Source organism: Elephantulus edwardii, unplaced genomic scaffold (assembly GCF_000299155.1).
Source record: "Elephantulus edwardii isolate Elephantulus edwardi_28Jun2011 unplaced genomic scaffold, EleEdw1.0 scaffold00108, whole genome shotgun sequence".
In the NCBI taxonomy this organism is placed as follows: domain Eukaryota; kingdom Metazoa; phylum Chordata; class Mammalia; order Macroscelidea; family Macroscelididae; genus Elephantulus; species Elephantulus edwardii.
This window is the reverse complement of record NW_006399858.1, coordinates 4,908,756-4,926,464: the sequence shown is the minus strand read 5'-3', so window position 1 is coordinate 4,926,464 and position 17,709 is coordinate 4,908,756. Positions and strand designations below refer to the sequence as shown.

The following is a 17,709-nucleotide window of genomic DNA, read 5'->3' as shown; positions in this document are numbered from 1 at the left end:
AGGGAGGATAGAAGAAGAATTGATGCCTTTGAGCTGTGGTGCTGGAGAAGAGTATTGAATGTACCATGGACTGCCAAGAAAAACAGATTCATCCTAGAGAGGGTTAAACCAGGCTGCTCCTTGGAGGCAAGGATTCTGGGGCTTCGCCTGATATACTTTGGACATGTAAGGAGAGACTGGTCTTAGAGAGGGACATCTTGCTGGGCAGAGTGGAGGGACAGCGCAGGAGGGGAAGACCCTCTATGAGGTGGATTGATTCAGTGACTGGGGTAATCGGGATGGGTGTGTCAGAGGCAATGAGATTGGCACAGGATAGAGTAGGGTTTAGGGCTGTTGTACATAGAATCGCTGTGAGTCGAAAACGACTCGACAGCACATAACAACAACAACAACAGGTGCTCCATGGGAGAATATTAACAATCTCCTGCCGTGCTAATTATAGCCTCTGAAAACCCACTAGAGGATCAGCTATGTGTCAGTTCCAATTAGACTGCACGTAACAACACAACAACAGTGTCATTATTCATTGTCCACCTTTGACACGAGGCAGGCCAAGGCCCAAGAAGACACAAAGCAAAAAGGAGACTTGGTTAGCAGAGTCGACCCCCGGGAACAGCAGCAGGTTCTACCATATAAGAGAAAGATAAGTTCAGCTGTAAGTAACAGAAGAACCAATCCAGCAACAAGACATTGGCTGTCCAGTAACCTAATGAGAATTTTAACTAGCCTATGACCTTTCTTTTCATGTACCTAGCTGACCTATAGCCCCTTTGCCCAAAAGAATTAACTAATCAATAACAATGCATGTAAAATTAGAAAAGAGACCCCTGGTGACTGTCTTGTAAGCCTATATAAAGAGAGAACATTGTGTGTTCAGAGAGCCTGATCCTTAAGAGGCTGTGGTCTCCATCATTGCTCCCTGAGGACAATCAAGCCTTCCTTGCTTCACTGAAAGAGCTTGTAGCACTATTCCTTCACCTGGAGTAATTTAAGTAAATGCTGGAGTTGCTTCCAGTCAACTGTTGGAAGCAGTGCAGTGAGAATGCTCCCTCGGATCGAGGGTGGTAAGACGTCTCTCCTATTAGGACGGGAAGAGCTTGACCCTGGAGAACACCATGCAGGAATCCAAGTTGGGAGAGATTCCAGAGACAGAGAAGCAGCTTTATTTCTTTGGGACCTTGGCAACTCCTGAGGAGGCAGCTGGGTGCTTCCAGCAAAGGAGGCAGAGAGATAGGTTAACTCTTATTTTTCCATTTTAGAACTGGGTTTTGTTCCACTTTTTTATCTAAGTTCCTTGCTCTATTCTCCAAGTGTCACCTCTGTGCAAATTGGGTGTCTTGGCTTCACTTGCCTGAGATGATGTTGTTCTTGTTAGGTGTCATAGAGTCACATACAACCTGTGGTGACAACAGATCTGAACCGTGTCTTATCTTGTGTCATCCTCACACCACAACTTGAAGGCATTGATTCTTCAGTCATTCCGATTCACAGTCCAGCTCTCAGATGCCTAACAAGTGATCAGAAAGTGATCATGGCCTGAGTGAGACACACCTTAGTCCTCAAACTGATATCATTACTCCTCAATAATTTGGAGATGTCTCTTACTACAGACTTTCCAAGTGTAATACATCTCCTAATTTGCTGACTGCTGGTACCAATGGTGTTAATTGTGGATCCAAATAAGATGAAGTTGTGGACCGAGAACAGATAATAGATGGAGATGGGTTAACTCCTAATGGTGCTGAGGAGAAGCAGCATCCAAGAGGAGCTACCCAAACAAGGCCTTGCACTGCTGCCAGGTTTGAGTCACGATGCTGCAGGACTTACTTCACAATGTGGTTTCCTTGCGCATTTAAGTTCATGGGTCCTGGCCTGGGGTCCTGCAGAGCCTGAAGGCAGGATTTTTCTACAGCCGACCCAGCCGTCCCAAGTTTACTAGGTGAGACTCCTCTGATAGACCCTTGTTAGCAAGAAATTGGAGGGAAATGACTTCAGACTTCCATTTCTTTAGACTAACCTTCCAGGGAAAGGACTTTGTTTTCTTGAATTGAATTTCTCCTGGAGAATTCAATAATGTGAGGCATTTCATGTAGTTCAAATCAGGGCATTTTAATATTGCTGGCATCGTGGTATGTGGAGTAGCTTTCTCCTTTGAGCAGCCTTGAATGTTGTACCTGGGAAAAGAAAAGATGGAAAACAGATTAGGAAGTGAATTTTCACATGATGTAACTTTAAATAAATTTAATTAATGTTCCATTTAGACCCACTTAGGGTCTTCTTAGGCCAGTCACTGACCTCAGGAAGGTTCACACAGGACTCATGATTCTGTCAGAAGTGTCCCAAGGAGTCGGCCTCAGCATCTTTCCCAGGAGGCCAAGCCACAGGTGCCAGAGCTGAGTCCAATCTATGAGGAAAAATACAGGACGGAGACTTGTGCGGGGCCCAGGTGCTTCTCCTCCTCTCGATCTAACTTCCATGAAAGAGCAGCACCTACACAGGAGTAACAAATGCATCAAGTGCAATTAATAATAATTAACAATCATAGTAAAGAGTTGCATTGCTTTCTCAAGGGGTTAAAGACTAAGCTTTCATCCTTATTCTCAGAACTCATCTTTCCCTTATGTGGCATTTGTAGACAGTTGCACTCCTAATGTAAAGGCAGAGAGTTCGGATCCACCAGTGGTTCAGTGTGTAAAAGTCGAGCAGTCTCCTCCCATGCAATTTGTAGCCTCTTAAAACCCACTGGAGGATCATCTGTGAGTCAGCCCTGACATGATGGCAGTGCTGATTTATTCTACCCGGTGAGAGTGGCACATGGGCTCCTACATAGACCTCAACTCCCCGTCCTCTCCTGGTTCCTGCGTTCTGCTTCTGGCTTTTTCTGTGGCAGTTTTTCAGGGTTAGCTCTGCTCCAAAGTAGGACAGAGAAAGCCATTCATTGCCTTGTAAGTATAACCCATTTAGAAGGTGGGAGGGGGAACTGGAAGACTATCGGGATAAGATGAGTCTGGTACATCACGATGAAGCACTGAGGCTGCTATTTTGAAAAATTCTAGTAGAACATGGGGAAGCCAAAACAAAAGGGAGAGATGCTGAAGTAAAAGAGATGAACAAAAGATTTCAAAGGGCAGCTCAAGAAGACAAAGTAATATGACAAAATGGTCAAAGAAATGGAGAGAATAAAAATGGAAGATCACACTCAGCCTTTCTCAAGTGAAATGACTGAAAAAGTCAAGCCTTTGGTTGCAATACTGAGAGATACTACGGATAAAATCTTCAGTTACCAAGGCAGCATAAAGAAGATGGAGGGAGGCAGCTCTGGTGGCCTAGTGGCAGGAAGCTGCACTGCAATCCCAAAGGCGCATGGTTCAAATTCACCAGATGCTCTTCTGGAGAAGGAGGGACAATCTCCTCCTGTACCAGTCAGATCCGATTTGAAGGTACACACACCAGAAAAAAAAAAAAAGAAGAAGATGGAGGGAATACAGAGTCACCTCCCCAAAAGACTAATAAGGAGCCATTTCTAGATGTAGCATACAAACAAGAACCAGTGTTGATGAAGGAAGAAGTTCAAGCTGCACTGAAACCAATGACAAATTGTTGGAATGTCAACTGACATATTCCAACACCAGATCCTGCCCTGACCGTACTCGCCGTGTTACACTAAAACATCTGGAAGATCTGGCTAACTGATTGGAAGAGATTTACATTTGTTACCATTACCAAAAATAAGTTACGCAACAGAATGTGGAAATTATAGAACAGTATCATTAATATTTGAAAGTAAAATCCTGCTGAAGGTTATGTAGAAACTGCTAGAACAGTACACTGACAGGGAACTGCCAAAAAATCAAGCTGCTTTTAAAGGCACCTTAATGCCAGGAATATCATTACTGATGTCAGACGGATCTTGGCTGAAAGTGGAGAATACCAGAAGGATGTCTGTCTGTGTTTTGTTGACTATGCAAAGGCATTTGACTATGTGGACTACAACAAATTAGGGCTAACATTGAGAAGAATGGGAATCTGAGAACACTTAATTTTGCTCCTACACTGAAATCTATGTCCCAGCTGAACAAAGGAACATGGTGTGGTTTATCCTTTCTCCATATCTATTTATATGTTGAGCAAATAATTTGGGACACTATTCTATAAAGAAGAGTGTGGCAGCAGGACTGGAGGAAGACTCATCAACCACCTGCATTATGCAGATGACACAATCTTGCTTGCTTAAAGTCAGGAGGACTTGAAGCACTTACTGCAGAGGATCAGTGACTACTGTCTTCAACATGAATTACATGGCAACACCAAGAAAACAAAACTCCTCACCACTAGATCAGTAGACAACACCATGATAGATGAAAAAAGATTGAAATTGTCAATGGTTTCCTCTTACTTCAACCAGCAACACCCTTGATACAAGCAGCCAAGAAATCAAAAGGCATGTTGCACTGGAAAAATCTGTCAAGGACCTCTCCAAAATGCTAAAGAGCAAGGATGTCAGTTTAAAGACTAAGGTGCGCCTGCCTTAAGACATGGTATTTTCAATAACTTGTTGTGTATCTGAGATTTGGAAAATGACTACAGATGACAAAAGAAGAATCAGTGTCTTTGAGTTGTAGTGTTGGAGAAAAGTATTGACTACCTCAGAATGACAAAGGAACAAACAAATATATGTCTTGAACAAACTGCAACCAGGGTGCTCCTTGGAGGTAAGAATGTTAAAGTTTCACGTCATATATTTTGGGTATGCATTACACTGGAAAAGTCTGTAGTCAGGGGCTTCTCCAAATTATTGAGGAGCAATGATGCCAGTTTGAGGACCATGATTTTTTTCAGTCACTTGCTATGCCTTTGACAGCTGGACAATGAATAAGGATGACAGAAGATTGATACCTTTGAAATGAGGTGTTGGAAAAGAGTACTGAATATCCCACGGACTGCCTAAAGAATGGACATGTCTTGGGAATGGTACAGGCACAGTGCTCCTTGGCAAAGATGATGAAGCTTCATCTCACATACTTTTGGTATGTTCCTTGCAGAGGGACAGTATGACTGGGAAGGTTGAGAGGTGGTGAAGGAGAGGAAGACTTTCAATCAGCTGGGTTGACACAGTGACTGTAACAATGGACTTGAGTGTGTCAGAGATTGTGGGGATGACACAGGACAGAGCAGGGTTCAGACTGAATGTTCATAGAGTGGCTATGAGTCATACACACATCAAGGGCACCTAACAACAGCAGCATTCCACGGAGGGAAAAAGATAATTTCCAGGTGGAGAGTCAGTGTAAGAGAGGAAGACCTTTTACAGGATGGATCGAAATAGTGATGGTAGCAATGGGCTCATGTTTATCAGAGATTATGAGGAGGGCATAGGCTAGGGCAGGGTTTAGATCTGTTGTTCATAGGCTTGCTGTGAATTGTAGTAGACTGCACCTAACAACAATAAATCCAACTGGGCTTCTATAAATAAGATTCAATGGAGTCCAGAGCATAGGAACAGAGAAAGGAAAGATTATATAGCACCCTAAACACGTCTTTGCAATCATTTGCTATGTGTTAGAGAGCTAGACAATGACTAGGTATGATCGAAGGACAATTGATGTCTTTGAGCTACACCATGGACTACCAGTCCTGGAGAGGGACTTCATGCTTGAGAGGGCAGAGGGACAGCGCAGGAGAGGAAGATCTTGGATTAGATGGATTGATTCAGTGACTGGGTAATGGGGGGTAGGTGGGTCGGAAACAGTGAGATTGGCACAGGATAGAGCAGGGTTTACAGCTGTTGTACATAGAGTCACTATGAGTCGCAGGTGACTTGATGGCACATAACAACAAACATGCAATACAGTTTTTCTTCCTTCATCAGTAAACAAAGCAAGTGACTCTAGAGTTTCACCTCCATAGTTTATGTTGTAGGAGAGACTTCTTTCCTCAAAGTCACCAAAGGACATTTTATGAATCTACTTTGAATGAGATCATTCCTGAAGCTATTGATCAAGATGCAAGGCTGAGTTAAGCTTGGAATTATGAGCCTCCACTCAGGAGGAACCGTGGATGTCCATCACTGCTAATCTTTATCTAATCTGAAGTCTAGTGAAATGCCAGAAAGTTCTAGAGCCCTATGGCTGAAGGAAATCTGTGGTAAAGAATAAGTAGGAATAAAGACAATTCGATTATGTTTTTAGAGAAAGACCAATTCTGTTGTTTTCTTACTAATCAAAATAAAGGCATGCGCAGCCTCAACGGCTCTCTGCACGGGTGTCTGCGCCTGCTCCTCGAGTCCTTGGTCTCGCGTTCTCAATCTCAATCCGGCTTTGTCGTCCTCTGCCTGCGTGGTTCTGGTCACTGGGGGCCATGAGGTCATCGGATTGGCCACTGTGCATGAGCTGTGCTGCCAGTGCTGGGGGACGTGGCGCGCGGACGTGGCGCTCGCCGCTCGGATGAGACCAGCCTGTGGCGTGGCAGCGGCAGACAGAGGCCTGAGCCCGCGCTTCCACCGCCTGCAGAGCATCAGGCCCCGCGCACCTTCCTCTGCTGGGGGCTGGGACATGCCAGCTCAACAACGCGGCACCGCCTTCAAGAACGATCATCCTACACCCTTTGATATTCAAGCAGAGGTGACATTGAAAAGATGTCTGCATAGAGTTGCTGCCTCTAATAAAACCTCAAGGCAAAGTGGTGGATGTGTCAAGCCTGATGAACTTCAGGCCCTTAAATCCTGCTTCAGAAGAAGAGCTGTAGCAGTGAGGACGAGCAGGTGGCGCTCACCAACAAGTTCGTGGAAGATACCAACAATGGCGTGCACCAGAGAAAGGGCTGACCCAATACTGCACATAGTGTGTCAAAGATCGGGGTCACTGTCCTCTCCAGAATCCACGCCAGGAAACTGAATGCTCGCAGGAGAGGTGACAAGGACCTCCTGGGTGTCTGCTGTCCAGGCGAGGAAGAACCGACATGAAGGACCTGATGCCCCCAAAAGCCCAGGAGAAGGAACGAACACCCCATGTCCTGGGCCCCTTTGTCTCCCTTTGTCCTGAGGCGCTTCATGGACAGTTTGTTTTCAGAGGAGTGTGAAAGGGTGCTGGTGAGCTGAACTCACAGTGCCATGTTTCTGTCCTAATTAATTACAAGAAACTTTATGCTTGGCAATATGTCCTAGCAAGCACCCACTTTTAACTGCCTACCAATTCTAGGAGTTCTTTTCTTGTTTTCTCCATAATATGTTATTAGAGGGAACAAAAACAAGTGTAATCAGTGAAGATAATGACTTATAATGAACAAAGGAATAAATGTGGTTCTGATTTTAAAAAAAGTAAGTATAGGATGTGTGTATTCGCAGAGGAACAACAAAAGGAAATATTCTTAAAAGAAGAGGTGAAACTTTAAGTCTTTTTTAAGAATATAAACTCAGAAGAATAATACTAATAAATCTCAGAGGTTCAGTCTGAGATGGCAAAACAGAAAGAGCAGGAAAGGCAGATTTTTTTTTTTTTTTGGGTGAGAAAAATTTATTACATTTAGAATTAGCCCGCTGGACTCAGTTTAGATGATCCCAATTTTGTTGGCAACATCCAAAGCATCATAATCAGGAGCAAGTCGAACATAGGCCTTCTTCTCTCCATCAGGCCTAATCAAAGTGTTGACCTTAGCCACATCAATGTCATAGAGCTTCTTTACAGCTTGTTTAATTTGGTGCTTATTGGCCTTGACATCCACAGTGAACACAAGTGTGTTGTTATCGTCTATCTTCTTCATAGCTGACTCAGTGTTCAGGGGAAATTTGATGATGGCATAGTGGTCAAGCTTGTTTCTCCTGGGAGTGCTCTTCCGGGGGTATTTGGGCTGCCGTCGGAGTCTCAGCGTCTTAGGCCGCCGGAACATGGGTGACGTGCGGATCTTCTTTTTTTTTTGGCTGTGGACGCCCTTCGGGACTGCCTTCTTGGCCTTCAATGCCTTTGCTTTGGCTTCAGTTTTGAGAGGGGCAGGGGCTTCCTTCTTTGCTTTCGGCGCCATCTTCGTAGAAAAGAGACTTGTTATTTTTTAAGAGAAGCTCTAAGATAAATCCTTCTGCATGATGAATGCTTCCCAATATTGGATATCATCTTCTGAGTTCATATTCAGTCAAGTTGATTCATATGCAATTTTCAACAATTAGGATTCAGTGATTTGACAGAGAAAATGCCTTTATTTGTAGAATACCTCACACTTTGGTTCAAGAGAAAATGCTGACCGTTGATTTTCTGTTATAACTTGGGTTTATGCTGCACTGGTATTGCATTCTAAGTAGTCTGCCTGTAGGGTCAACGAATTGCAATTCGCCAAGAGGCAGCGCAGACCAGCATATCAGCCCAGCACTCTGACAGCTGGGTAGACACCTGTGTGAAGGAGAAGGTAGAGATGAATATACAGCATTTGCCCTCCCAGAGCTCTGTCCTTCCAATAGCATCTTTTCCATGGTGAACAATTTCCTCCTCACTTCAATATTATGGTTTAGTGGATGCTGTGAATCCTATTACTCTGCACACATGGGTGTAGTTGTGGACACATGACCCAAAGGCACTGGGGTCTTCTCAGATGATTTTCAAGCCTGTGGACAGACACCTTACAAATACACCAGATCAGGTGCATGGCCTTCTTATGGCGGTATGTTTATGCAAACAAGTTGCAAGGAATGCTCATGGGAGAACTGGTCAATTTCACTATCTCAGCAAGTTTAAAAGGGAGTTTGTGCCAGAGCAGAGAAGGGACCTCACTATCATCAAGAAAGAAACACTAAAGTGCCCATCAACAAATGAGTGGATAGAAAATCTATGGTACATTCACACAATGAAATACTAGGCAGCACTGAGAAGTAATGAACTCATACAACATGACACAATGTAACTGAGGCTGGAAGACATTATGCAGAGTCAAATGTCTCAATCACAAAAGGACAAATACTGGCTAACACCACTATTATAAAATAGGACTGATAGGGGGGTGATAATAGGAAAAGAGAGGACAGATAATGAACATTGCATTGGAACTGATGGGAATCTATAATTGGGTATTATATGTATGACAAAAATCTGGAACAAGAAGTGCATTGACTGGGGGTGGGGGGTGGGAGAAAAAGGAAAATGTGCAAAAATGAATACATGAAAACACAACCTTCCTGTAAACTTTTATTAAAATCACAATTTTAAGAAATGGAAAAGGATAAAAAAAGAAGAACCAGGTTTTGTACCCGGAACCTCTTCAACCCAGGATATATACACAGGGCTGTAACACCGGAGACAACAGAAGCAGAAGGAGAGAAACAGTTGCAGCTGACTGGCCCACAGAGCGAGCGAGCGAGCACCTGTGGGCAGGAGGCTTGCTGGCAGGGTAAGGTTCCTCCAGGCACTTGGTGGAGGTGGGCTTACGCATATATGGAGCTAAATCTGAGTGTCTGGGGGGCTGTGTTTTACTTGGGGTAAATGATGTTGGGTATGCCTTCAGAGACCACTATAAAATACTGAAGAACAATCATGTCACTGTGAAGATTAAGGTGTGCCTGATTCAGGCCAGGATCTTTTCAGTTACTTGCTATGGATATGAGACCTGGTCAGTGAATAAGAATACCAGAAGAAGAATATGCCTTTGAGTTGTGGTATTGGAGGAGAGCACTGAGTATTCCATGGATTGCCAAAGGAACAAACAGATACGTGCTGGAAACCATACAGCCACAGTGCTCTTTGGAAGGAAGACTGGCAAAGCTTCATCTCTCATCTTTTGGATATGTTGCTAGAAGAGGCTGTTCCTTGAAAAGGGACATCATGTTTGGAAAGATACAGGGTCAGCGAAAGAGAGGAAGGGCCTTAATGAGATCGACTGACACGATGACTGCAGCAATGGGCTCACGTGTGTCAGAGACAATGAGGATGGCTCAGGATAGGACAAGGTTCAGATCTGATGTTCATCGGATCATGAGTCATGCTTCACACTATGGCACCTAACAATAACAACAATAAAGAGGGTTGCAAATATTCCCCAAACAGAGGAGAGGGATAGAGAGAAACCTTATGCAGGCACTACTGAGAAGATGTCTTTAAGAGGATGTCAAAATAATTGTATTTTGAGCTTTCCTTAACAAAAGTCAAAACCTGTTCATTGTTTTACAGCCCCTTAATTGAATATAATCTGTGAGTTCTGTGTTCAATGAATTATTAAAACCAGTGGAGAAGCAGAGAGTGCCATGGAAGGTAGAGTTGGGATAGAATTGGCCGAGGCTTGGAAGGTGGAGACAGAGCTGATTCAGCATTGACTTGTTGAGGCTGCTGGCAATTCTCTCTCTTCAGAAGGGTAAGAGATGACAGATGCCCACTGTCTAGCTATTTATACAACTCCCTTCAAAGTTTTATTGATTTGTTTGCTTGTTTTATTTTTTTAAGAATTATACTGTGTCCAAAGTTTTTTGTTTCTCTCTGAAAAACGTGTTTGTTGCTCTGAAATGTGTATGTGGATTAAAAAGAAATTAAAAACAATTGTGAATTACTAACACCAGGAGTTTTTCATCTTTGAGTCAGAAAAAGTAAGGAAATGGGCCAGCGGGTTGGCCACAGCTGCACTTTCAGGGGATCTGCTGGGACTGAGACCCATAGTTTGCTGCATCCATCCACCACTCTGGAGATGGGACTGTGTGAGCTATTGACAAGTTTCACTCTCAGCTACGGGTATTTTTATGAATGTTGTCTTTAACAGGGAATAAAGAAAAAGGGGGGAGCTGGGTGCTCCTTTTTTGGAGTCTGTCTCTTGTTGCTATTGTTTGCTTGTGATACAAAGAAGATCCCTGAGAGCAATAACTGATGACTGGTGGTTGACATCCAAACTAGACATGCTAATCAACTGCTGTCACGTCGTTCCAACCCACAGTTACCCTCCGCCAGAAGGAGACTGCCCATCCTTCTCCCACGGAGTGGCTGGTGGATTCGAACCACCAACTCTTTGGTGAGTAGCCTAACACTTAACTCTACTATTAGGCTCTTTAGTTGACATCTCATAAAAACAAAACCACTCATTGCTATTACATTGGAACTGACCCACAGCGGCCTCTCCAGCCGCTTCCCAGGGCTGTGTATCACAAGGGGGCCTTTTGCCCATCTTTCTTCCTTGGCAGGGCTGGTGGATTTGAACACTAGAGAAGCATGGCCTTTGGGTCAGCAGTACAACTCCCTATTCACCAGGCCACCAGAACCCCCTTGTGACAGCTAGTTGACATCTTATTTGTTGTTGTTTGCCATTGAGTAGAAACCAATCTGTAGCTGACCCGCTAGCAAGTTTTAAGAGACAGTAAATCACGAGAGGAAGGAGATTACTCAGCTTTCTCCCATGGAATAGCTGGTGGATTTGAACCACATGCCTTTGGAACTGCAAGACAGCTTCTTACCACTAGGCCACTAGAGCTCCTCAGTTGACATCTGCTCTACTTTAATTCATGACAGTATTACTCATACTGAATAGATTACTGCCTGGCCCATACAGTCTTCCTGATTATTATTATTAGCATGTTTCGACCTTGTGGCTATTGGGCCAGTCCATCTATTGATGGTTTCCCTCATTTTCACTGAACCCTCTATCAAATAGGATATCCTTTTTAAATAATGATTGTTCTATTCCAGTGGCATGTCCAAACTAAGAGAACCAGTCTCACCATCCTTGCTTCTAAGGGGCACCTACTTATAATTGCTTTTGAGACTGGTTGGTTCATTCTTTTGGCTGGAGAGACATTTCTAGTTTGGGCTGACCCTGAAATATTCCGAACAAGCAAGACGTAGACCTGAGCGGATGTGCCTCCTCACAGATCTCGCCTTTTGCCAATTCCTTCTTCTGCCTATCAAAGGGGGGCTCCTCAGCCACAGCTGTAATGTGAGACATGAGGTCATTTCCTCATTAATTAATTTATTCTTTTAACATTTTTCTTAGTTTATGTATTCTTAAGGCTTGTGCAGAGGAGAAGATAGAATGATTATTCATTTATTTATTTTACTGTCCCTTATAATAAAAAACAAAACCAAACACAAACACCAAAAGAACCACCCAAACTCCATATATGCATGTGTTACTTGTTTTCTTTGGATTCTAAATAAAAATATGCTTAATATCTGAAAATAAAAGCATGGTGCAAAGCATAGCATTATAGTTTTCTAACTAAAAAGAAGAGGAAATAAATATGTATTTGCAGTTGCGTATATTTGCTAAAGGGAGCTTTGGTGGCCTAGTAGTAAGAAGCTGTGTGTTATAGTTGCAAAGGCACATGGTTCAAATCCACCAGCTGCACCACAGGAGAAGGATGTGCAGTCTCCTCCTGTGTGATTTACTGCCTCTGAAAACCCACTGAAGGGTCAATTACAACTTGACAGTACACAGCGAAAACATCTGCTACAGACAGTCTGACAAGATACAAATGAAACTAATGAAAGCAAGCAAAGTGGGCAGTAAGTTCGTTGTTTAAATTTATTTGCTTTCTGCTAATCCATGGGCTTTGACTTTCTCCACATGGCTGGGTAAGACCATACCAATGATGTCAGTCAGAAGAATAGCACCTTTTGGGTGAGAACTTGCAAGCAAGGCCATTGTTGCCATCCTTTCAGGTTTAAGGTGAGTGGATTTGGAGGCAGAAAATGAGAATGACCAGGAAAGAACACAAAAAAGGCAGACTAATCTGAGACTTGTGTATGCACCCATTTGGACCAGAGTTTCCTGTATAACTCAGACTGGGGCTGAGACAAGAGCAGTAGTAGCCGTGGAGAGCCGGAGACCAACATGAGATGGAGCTGACCCGGGACTGATGCCCCATGAGTCAGCAACAGGGCCAGAGCCAGGTGCCTGTGCCCAAGGTTGCTGGAGCAAATGCTCCAACTGGCAGGACTGAGAGAGCTTCTGACTTCAAGTCATGAGGCTGAAGGTCAGAGGGCCTGGTGAGCATGCCTGAGAAGCTGTCCTCACTGTAGAAAAATGAATCCTGACCATTTCCAACCTGTTAACTTCTCTAATAGACCCTACAGTCATGAGTATGCTTCACAAGTTCTGTGTGGCATTAAAGCAGATTATCAGACCCAGAGGTAGAGCAGCGAGAGTTGTGAGAGACATGGCTGCTCTTAAAATTGGTGGAAATAGAGGTGGGTAGTATGAGGACATGCCTGTTGTCATAGGTCTTGGTTTTTGTTATGGGTATTGTGATTGAGGACTGTTCCCTATTGTAGAGTTAGTGGAGTCAGCCTCCACATCGCCACATTGGTCAAGCTCTAACTTCTAATGGGGCCTGGAGAAGAGAGTGAACTTGTCAACAATCTCATATTGCTTAGGTCCACAATCAACACCCTTGGTTATCAGCAGTCAGGAAATCAAAAGACATACTGTGTTGGGAAAATCTGCTGTCAGGAACCTGTCTAAAGTACTGAAAAGCAATGAAGTCAGTTTAAAGAATAAGGCGTGCCTGATTTAAGCCATGGTTTTTTAATCACTTGCTATGCACCTGAGAGTTGGACAGAAGAATTGATGCCTCTGAGCTGTGGTTTTGGAGAACACTGAATGTCCCATGGACTGCCAAAATAATAAACAGATATGTCTTGGAGAAAATCTAAGCTGGCATGCTTATAAGCGGCAAGGACAGCAAAGCATCATCTCACATACATTGGGCATGTTATTAGGAGTGGCTATTCTTGAAAGGGGACATCATGCTTGGAAAGGTTGGAGGGTCAGAAACAAAAAGCAAGACCCTCAATGAGATGGATTGACACAGTAACTGCAGCAATGGGTTTACATGTGTCAGAGATGATGAGGATGGCACAGGATAGCACAGAGTTCAGATTTGTTGTTCATAGGATTACTATTAGTCATACTCAACTTGTAACAAGAAGAACAATAGCAAAATCAGGGACTCAGATGGGTAGAAGACAAAAAATTTTTGCTGTACATTTTTAATGTTTGCTATTTCTTAATCATGTGAATATATTACTAATTAAAAACATATATAGCCAGTTGCAGTTATGTGCCATCAAGTTGTCTGTGACTCATAGTGACCCAATGTACAGTAGCTCTGAGCCCTGCTCTATCCTAAGCCGTGTCCGACAGACCTAATTCCATTACTCCAGTCACTGACTGAGTCAATCCATCTCATCCAAGGTCTTCCTCTCCTGCACTGTCCCTCCACCCTTTCAAGCATGATGTTCTTCTCCAAGGACCAGTCCATTTTGGTCCATGTGCCAACAGTATGTAAGATAGAGCTTCAAAATCCTTGCCTCGAAGGAGTAGCTTAGTTTCACCCTCTCCAGGGCAGACCTGTTTATTCTCTTGGCAGCCTATGGTATATCCAAGACTCCTCCCTAGCTCTACAACTCAAAGGCATCAATTCTTCTATCACCCTTAGTCATTGGCCAGCTCTCTGATGTATAGCAAGTAATTGCAAAGACCTCATGGCCTGGATCAGGTGCACATTGGTCTCTAGACTGACACTGTTGTTTTTCAGGACTTGGGAGAGGTCCCTGACAGCAGATTTACCCAATGCAATTAGTCTTTTGGTTTCCTGATTGCTGGTGCCATGAGTGTTGATTGTGAAACCAAGCAAGCTAAAGCTGTTAACACTCTCACTCTTTTTTCTTTATTATACAAGTCTATTTACAGATTTGAATACATTATTTTCCAGAAAAGATTCTTCCAGTCTTTTCTCCTTATATCACGATGCTGTCAATTGGCCCGGTGGTGAGAATCTCTGTTTTCTTGACACTGAGCCTCAATCCATATTGAAGGTTGCAGTCCTTGACCTTCTGCAGCAAGTGCTTCAGGGCCTCCTCAGTTTCAGCAAGCAGGGCTGTGTCATCTGCATAACTCAGGTTGTTGATGAGTCTTTCTCCAGTCCTGATTCCTCCTCCGAAGTCCAGGCTTCAGAGTGATCTGCTCTGCATATAGATTGAAAAGGTATGGAGATAGAATGCGTCCCTGACCCACACCTTCCGTGATCCTGAACCAGACAGTTTCCTTGCTCCATTCTGACTACTGCTTCCTGATCCAAGCATAGGTTTTACAAGAGCACAACCAAGTATTCTAGGATTCCCATTCTTCTCACGGTTAGCCACACTTTGTTGTGATCCACACAGTCAAATGCCATTTCATAATCAATGAAACACAGACATTCCTCTGGTACTCTCCATAGAACATTGACTATACTGTCCCTAGTGCCAAAGGTCTTTCTAAACCCAGCTTGCACATCTGACAGTAAGTTCAAGCTGCTCTGAAGAAATTGACAAAAAAACAAAGCCCCAGGAATTGATGGACTATCAAGTGACATATTTCCACAAACAGATGCTGCTCTGGACACGATCACCTGGTTGTGCCAAGGAATGTGGAGGACAACTACCTGGACAACACACCGGAAGAGGTCTGTATTTATTCCCACTCCAAAAATAGGTGATCCGACAGAGTGTGGAAAGTATCAAACAATATCACTAGTATCACATGCAAGCAAGATCCTACTGAAAGTTATTCAGAAATTACTGGAACAGTACAGACAGTACTAAGGCTAAAATTATCTCTAAGGTTCGAGCATGCTCTTGTATTCCAGATTTCTGTGAATTTTAATAATCATCTTTAAAAGCAATCCTGTGTTACATTTGTAATCAGGAGAATTAAAAAGGAGAAAAATCATGACAGAACTGGAAATGCTGTTCGCATGTTTTCTATTTAGGGAGGTCTGGGAAGACAAAGGCTTTAACAGGCTAAAATAATGCATTAAAAAAAAAAGAGGGGTTTTCCACGCTTTGTTTATGGGACAGTTGGGAAGGCTTGTCTGCTTTTCGTCAGCTCCCCTCTCGCGGGAGCGTGAGCCCCCCAGGCCAGCCCGGGGGAGGTAAGAGCGGCCGTCAGGGTTCGTCCATCCGGCCGGCTCCCGCTCCGCGAGCTCGGTTCCCGCCTGAGCCACCTGGACTGGACCGGATCCTAGCTCGCCTTCGCCGTGCGCCCTGAAGATGAACCCCGCTCCAGTGTCTCCTCAGCCCCCGCCGCCCGGGCAGCAAGAGATCCACGTGATGCAGGACCTCCTCACCGACCTCGACTCCCTCTTCGACTCGGCCACCAACCCCAAGCCCCACTCGTGGAGGGAGAAGATCTTCAAGGAGCCGGACCCCGGCTCCCACTCCCGGGGCCGCTGCGCCCAACACCGCCGCTCGCACTCGTCCCCTGCGCGCCTGCAGCTGGGCACCGGGGCATCGAGGGTCCATGGCCCCACGGGCAGCAGCCCTACCACTAGACAGAAGAGCTGCTGCTGCCCCCGGGCTGGAGATGACCTTCACGCCCACGGGCCAGAGGTACTTCCCCAATGACAGAAAAAGTCACCACGTGGCCAGACCCGTGGAAGGTGATCAATGAACCTGCACCCTGCTCCCACCTCCACGGCGATGCCTCCGAGGTCCATGGCCGTCCAGTCCAGTCTCGTGACGAATCACCAACACCAGCAGCAAAAGGCTACAGTAGTCCAAGCCAGCAGACCCACCTTCTGCAGAACCTGGCAGGACTCATGGGCATGCCCAACTCATGGGCATGTGCTGACCTCGCAGCAGCAGCAACAACTGCAGACACTGAGGCCTCAGAGGATCCAGATGGAGAGGTAGCCAATCAAAACCCTCCAAGAGGAGCTCAGGAGACGGGAAGCTGCTCTCTGAAGGCAGCTCCCGGGGAGGCTGAGGTCCTGGCCTCGATGCGGGCTGCTGTTGTCAACCCACCTGCCATGAACCCTGACGTGAGGTCCATCAGTAACAGTGGCTCTGATCCTTTCCTCAATAGAGGGCCATAACATTCCAGGGAGCAGAACATGGACAGTGGCCTGGGACTGGGGTCCTACAGTGTCTCCACCACTCCAGAAGACGTCCTCAGCAACATGGAAGAGACCGACACAGGAGAGAAAATGACACAGGCCCCTATGAACATCAAGCCCCAGCAGACTCGCTTTCTGGATTTTCTTGACTGTCTTCCGGCCACAAACGTTGACCTGGGAACGCTGGAATCTGAAGGTCTAATTCCTCTCTTCAATGATGTGGAGTCGGCCCTGAACAAAAACTAGCCCTTTCTAATCAGTGCCACTGTAACCTGGATGTAACCTGATCTTTCCTGAGTCTCATTTTCTTGGAAAAAGTGATGGGTCAGAGCTGGTCTGCAGGTGCACCTGTTTCTGCCTCCATGACTCTCGCTCTGTCTTTTCCACAAGGCCAATTAAATCATGTCCTAGATTTGGTTACTAGTAATTTAAGTTCAAATTGCAAACATTCTATTTTCATTTCCTGCAAGCCTGCATCCCTGATGGGGGAGTCTAGTTTCTGCAGGATTGATTATGCAGAATGATTGCCCTTTCTTTCCCTCTGCTGTGCCATGACTAAGCTATATGACTGGTAGTTGAAATCTGTAGGTCACATGATTACAAAGCATTAAAACTGCTGACCACAGAGTGATTTCTGATGAGTGGCTTGGTCCAGGGAATGTGTGCACAGAACTAGGCCCAATTTGTGATTTCAAAAATCCTATTAATGACAGTAGAGTCAGAAGCTTTAAGAAATATTTAACTTGAACTTTAAAAAGCATTGCATGAAGGAGTTGGAAACAACCTAAATGCCCATCAACAAACGAATGGGTAGAGAAGCTGTGGTATATTCGCACAATGGAATACTATGCTGCATTGAAAATCAAGGAACTCATGCA

The 17,709-nt window shown here is 44.6% G+C and overlaps 1 pseudogene; it reads left to right on the top strand.

Annotated features, from left to right (window-relative positions):
- Window positions 1-6,957: 6,957 nt before the first annotated feature.
- Window positions 6,958-17,113, top strand: LOC102850472 (annotated as a pseudogene).
- Window positions 17,114-17,709: the final 596 nt, after the last annotated feature.